Below are 6,619 nucleotides of genomic sequence, written 5' to 3'. Positions count from 1 at the left end.
AATTTTTAAAAAATTATTTGGCAAGTACTTGAATTAGAAGTTAAGAAAACATTGGAGTTTACTCTAATGATTTATGGTGTTTAACCTACTCCTAATTTCTAAGCCAGTTTTGAAGGCACAAATACTTTTTATTTCAGATGATTACATGAAGTCACGTAATGACATCAGGTCTTCTTACAAACCTGGAAAGGAGTTAACCCTTTTCATTGACAGCCGTTTAAGATACTGAACATTATTTGTTTGGATTTCTTAATAGATAAAAAAAGACTCACCAAACAGAGGAAACAAAAATAAAAACAGAACTAGCTTATGTAATAATACTTGCCTGATACAATAAAGAAATAGATACTCAAACAAAACAAATTGAAGAGTTAAAAGCTAAGATAAACAGTCTGGAAGAGATAACGGGACGAGACGGATAGTGCAGTGGGCAGCCATAGCACCATCACCTATGGCAATAGAGCCAATGTACCCCATGGTGGGTAGGTGTAGTCCACAAACCCAACCTAACGGTAAAGCAGACAACGATGTTCGGAGGAATAGCTTTGGCCTTGGTCATAATAGGAGTTTGGGTAATATTTAAGTGGGTAAAGAAACGGGGCGCACGCCCCACAGTTTCAACTCGAAATGGTTCGATTATAACCTTGTGCTTCTGATTTCGCAGGGTGACAGGGATACTCGTAGAGCAAAACCTAACCCATGGTGACGACCAGGCCGTCTGTGTAAAATTACAGATAATACCTACCAGAATGGGAATACGAATGGGAGCACTCCTCGTAATATGGATAGCCCTGCGACAGGCACGTACCCTGGACGACACCGACGGATTGCAGCGCACTCAGGAAATAAACAACTACATGAACTATGCAGTCTTGTATAATTTAACGGATCGAATGTGCATCCCAGCAGCCAAGGACTGGAGCAAGGACAGGACTTATTTTAATGCATGGTTACAAGTGAATCCTAATAAGAATGCTAATAAGAATAAGAGTATGTATACAGTGCTCCACGGGTATAAGGAGCAGCTGCATTAAACGGAGGGATGTCAAAGGGCCTGATGAATGTACTTTCGGCATAATTTGCGCACCTTCGGGACAATCGCAGCAATCAGTCATCGCAAGAAGGGAACGGGGCTGTGTGGGTATTACGAGGAGATGGGGGCAGCTGCAATATCATTGTATGTATGTTTCTCACCCCCTCCAACACCGCGCCCCATAAGAACCACTACATTGCCCGAGGAACTGCCTTGTCCCATAACTACTAAGGGACCAGAGAATGGGATTGTAATGTACAACGAAGGGGAATTATTGTATGATAATGTTAAACATGAAATTGTGCCTGTCCTGATCAATATTTCAGGCATCCAGATGCCGGAATACTGTACAGAACAGTCAAGGAAGATGCACAATGTATTAAGAAAAGTTGTAATGCAGCATGCTGCCGATGCAATGCATGCCAGTAGATTCCGAGGACAGGGGTCAGCCCCCAGGATAAAGAGGAAAATAGTTAATGATATTGCCACCATTTCTAATACAGGGACCTCCGTATAAACTCGATAGATATACAAGGGTTAAATGAGGGGGTGGAACAGCTTAGAGGGGTGATGAAGGGGTTATTAGAGAGGGTGGAGCAAAACCAGGAAGACCAAGCCAACCTAGGAAAGGAGGCTGCCGAAATCCAGTTGGATGGCATCTCAGTCTTGGAGGCTCACGCCTAAACTATCAACCACCTCATTGAAAGAGAAAAAGAAGATCCGGGAAAGCAAACACAGGGGCAACTCTGTCACGATTATGGTCTGTGGATGGTGGGACAGATCCGCCACAATTTCGACCAGATCCAACGCGGGGAAGTACCCGATTGGATAGACAGTTCACATTTGGCTCAGTTGGCTAACCAGAGGGGGACACTGGATAATTGTACCCTGAAGGGTCTGACCCGAGTATACCAAGCAATTCCAGATTGCCAGATGGGTAGGACTACTGGGATAGGGATAGTCCTGATGATCCCTATAGCTGCGCCGGACTCAGGGCCGTTCCCCCTATACCAACTAGAGAATATCGGAGTAATACAGGAAAATGTCTCCATACCTGACCACCACCTCCGCCGTTCGTCGAGACAACATACTTACCGGGATTTCCCTAAAAGATTGCAAGCAAAGGGGGAGATCACCGTATGCCCTCACCCGGTAGGCCGAGGTGAGCTAGACGAGTGCGTGTTTAGCCGAACCGACGGGTGTGTACTAGAAATAGTGCCCGCACACAGGCACTTCACGAGGGCAGGCTACGGAGGGAAGGGAAGATACTGCATCTCTACCACAGAGCGTTCATACCAGTATAATGACCTGCAGTGCCCTATACCACGGCCAAACATTTGCTTTACGCCACTATGACCTGTCACGATCAGGCAAGCGCATATCACCCAGGTTAGGCACCGGAAGTCCGAAGTTATTGTTGTAACCGATCAGCTCCATGATCATTTGTAGGATTATGACGAGCCAGATCAGGTCCCTTTCCCACATCGAACTGAAGTATTACGAGAATTGAGGCTCAGGGTGGGTCAATCCGCAAAGCTCTATCACCAACTGCAAACTAAAATCAAAGTACTGGAAGAAGATATCGATGTAGACTTACAAAGTCAGAGTTGGTGGAGAAAGGTCTGGGACTGGGGCATAAATGTGAACATCCATCCTTGGATTCGAATAATTTCAAACATACTGGTAGGGATACAATTGATCTTAGCGATAACATGGGGCATAATTGCCTGCCAGGCATGCAGGCACCACGCACAACGAAGTGGGACCAATGACCGTTCCCCGGATACTAAACAAGCCTGTCTAATAAGGGGGCTGGAGGATTTGGCCTTTGTCAAATTGATTTAAGCAACTGTGACACCTGAAACCGCGTGACTGGCCAGCACGTTGAGGCAGGGAGTACCGGGTCGTGCACAAAATCTAATAAAGGTAGGGAGGTCAGTTAAAAGGTGACTCGGACTAGTCCCTTTACCGAAAGGAGGGAATTGTTGCAGGAATAAGGCACCTGCTGAATATATAAAACACTAGGCATTAGGCACCTGTTGAATATATCTAAACTCATATAAGTTTAAAGCGGCCACATATAAAATGGCTGCCCAAGCATGATGGGAACCCCGTTAGTCAAGTAATGAACTGGGACTGACCGAGCAATGACTGAGCAATGACCCTGTGAGGCCCACTACCAGGAATGCCTGGGATACCAGATAAGCATAATGAACCAGTGATTTCCCGAGGAAGAGAGATAAGGAGAGAACCTGTCTCAAATAACAAGGTCATTAATCAGCCCGAGCTGACAAAAACCGAACACTAATCAGCCCGAGCTGACAAAAACCGAACATGCAGTTCCTGAGGTATCAGGGTTAAAATAACCTATATGTAATCTAAAATCATTATGATTGGATTGTGTCCAGCCGTAATGGGCTGAGTTACTGTAGTAAACTGTTGTGAAACAGATAAAAATCCATGAAACCCGTTGTTCTGTGGAGAGAAGCGTGGACCCAGTCCTGAGACTTCCTCCCCGCTGAGCCTCAATAAAGGCCGCATTGGTGTTGGAACTGACTCTGAGTGTTGAGTGATTCTTCTGAGAAAACATACACGTTAACAGAGACTATGCAGGTATGAGGGCAGAGTTGGGTAAAGTGGACTGGGAAAATAGATAAAAGTGCAGGACGGTTGATGAACAGTGGTGTAAATTTAAGGAGATATTGCACAACTCTCAAGAAAAATATATTCCAGTGAGGAGGAAAGGATGTAAAAGAAAAGATAGCCATCTGCGACTAACTCAAGAAACAAAGGACGGAATCCAATTAAAAACAAGGGAATACAAAGTGGCCAAAACTAGTGGGAGGACAGAAGACTGGGAAGCTTTTAAAAGCCAGCAAAGAATGACTAAAAAAAATGATTAAGAAAGGGAAGATAGACTATGAAAGTAAACGAGCACAAAATATAAAAACAGATAGCAAGAGTTTCAATAGATATATAAAAAGGAAAAGAGTGGCTAAAGTAAATGTTGGTCCCTTAGAGGACTAGATCAGCGAATTAGTAATGGGGAACATGGAGATGGCAGAAACTCTGAACAAATATTTTCTATCAGTCTTTACGGCCGAGGAGACTAACAATATCCCAACAGTGGACAGTCAAGGGGCTACAGGGGGGAGGAACTTAACACAATCACTAAGAAGGTGGTACTCAGTAAGATAATGGGACTAAAGGCGGATAAATCCCCTGGAGCTGATGGCTTGCATCCTTGGGTCTTAAGAGAAGTCGCAGCAGGGACAGTGGATGCATTGGTTGTAATTTACCAAAATTCCCTGGATTCTGGGGAGGTCCCAGCGATTGGAAAACTGCAAATGTAACGTCCTTATTTAAAAAAGGAGGCAGAAAAAAAGCAGGAAACTATAGACCAGTTAGCCTAACTTCTGTGGTTGGGAAAATGTTGGAGTCCATTATTAAAGACGCAGCAGCAGGATATTTGGAAAAGCAAAATTCAGTCAGGCAGAGTCAGCATGGATTTATGAAGGGGAAGGCATGTTTGACAAATTTGCTGGAATTCTTTGAGGATGTAACAAACAGGGTTGATAAAGGGGAACCAGTGAGTGTGGTGTATTTGGACTTCCAGAAGGAATTTGACATGGTGCCACGTAAAAGGTTACTGCACAAGATAAAAGTTCACAGTGTTGGGGGTAATATATCAGCAAGGATAGATGATTGGCTAACTAACAGAAAACAGAGAGTTGGATAAATGGTTCATTCTCTGGTTGGCAACCAGTAACTAGTGGGTTGCTGCAGGGATCAGTGCTGGGACCCCAACTATTCACATTCTATATTAAAGAACTTGGAAGAAGGGACTGAGTGTAACGTTGCCGAGTTTGCTGATGATACAAAGGATGGGAAGAAAAGCAACGTGTGAGTACACATAAAATATGCAAAAGGACATAGACAGGCTAAGTGAATGGGAAAAAATTTGGCAGATGGAGTATAATATTAGAAAGTGTGAGGTCATGCACTTTGGCAGAAAAAAAATCAAAGAGCAAGTTATTATTTAAATGGAGAAAGATTGCAAAGTGCTGCAGTACAGCGAGACCTGGGGGTACTTGTGCATGAAACACAAAAGAATAGTATGCAGGTACAGCAAGTGATCAGGAAAGCGAATAGAATCTTGGCCTTCCTGATCCATGTTTATGAAAGGATATACTTGCTTTGGAGGCAGTTCAGAGAAGGTTTCGGGGATGAGGGGGATGACTTATGAGGAAAGGTTGAGTAGTTTGGGCCTCTACCCATTGGAATTCAGAATAATGAGAGGTGATCTTATTGAAACGTATAAGATTATGAGGGGGTGGGACAAGGTGGATGCAGAGAGGATGTTTCCACTGATGGGGGAGACTCGAACTAGAGGGTATAATGTTAGAATAAGGGGCCACCCATTTAAAACTGAGATGAGAGGAATGTCTTCTCTCAAAGGGTTATAAATCTGTGGAATTTGCTACCTCAGAGAGCTGTGGAAGTTGGATCATAGAAACATAGAAAATAGTTGCAGGAGTAGGCCATTCGGTGATTTTGTGACTGGAAGTCTGTTTCCAGTGGGGTTCTGCAGCGCTCAGTGCTGGGTCCCTTGTTTTTTGTGGTATATATCAATGACTTGGACTTGAATGTTGGGGGTATGATTAAGAAGTTTGAAGGTGACACTAAAATAGGCTGTGTGGTTGAGAATTAAGAAGAAAGCTGCGGACTGTAGGAAGATATCAATGTACTTGTCAGGTGGGCAGTAAAGTGGCAAATGGAATTTAATCCAGATAAGTGTGAGGTAATGCATTTGGGGAGTTCTAACAAGGCAAGGGATTTCACATTAAATGCTACAACACTGAAAATTGTACAGGAACAAAGGAGTGTAGGTCCACAGATCCCTGAAAGTGGCTGGCCAGGTAGTTTAGATGGTTAAGAAGGCATATGGAATACTCGCCTTTATTAGTCGAGGCATGGAATACAAGAGGTGGAGGTTATGCTTGAACTGGTTAGGCCGCAGTTGGAATACTGTGTGCAGTTCTGGTCATCACATTGCAGGAAAGATATGATTGTACTGGAAAGGGTACAGAGGAGATTTACAAGAATGTTGCCTGGACTGGAGAATTTTGGCTATGAGGAAAGATTGGAGATGCATAGTACATTTTCTTTGGATCAGAGGACACTGAGGGGAGACCTGATGAAAGTGTATTAAATTATGAGGGGCCTGGATAGAGTGGATAGGAAGGACCTGTTTCCCTTGGCAGAGTGATCAATAACAAGGAGGCACAGATTTAAAGTAATTGGTTCAGAGGAGATACGAAGGGAAATTTCTTCACCTAGGGGTTTGTGGGGGTCTCGAACTCACTGCCTGAAAGGATGGTAGAGGCAGAAACACTCAGCACGTTTGAAAAATACTTGGATGTGCACTTAAAGTGTCATCACCTACAGGGCTACGGACCGAGAGCTGGAGAGTGGGATTAGGCTGGATAGCTGTTTGTCGGCCGGCACGGACACGGTGGGCTGAAATGGTCTCCTGCCATGCTGTAAATTTCGATGATTTTATGATCTGGATGAAGGGACTGAGTG

The sequence above is a fragment of the Pristiophorus japonicus genome, chromosome 23 (genome assembly GCF_044704955.1).
Source record: "Pristiophorus japonicus isolate sPriJap1 chromosome 23, sPriJap1.hap1, whole genome shotgun sequence".
Taxonomy (NCBI): domain Eukaryota; kingdom Metazoa; phylum Chordata; class Chondrichthyes; family Pristiophoridae; genus Pristiophorus; species Pristiophorus japonicus.
Note: the sequence above shows the minus strand (reverse complement) of the source record.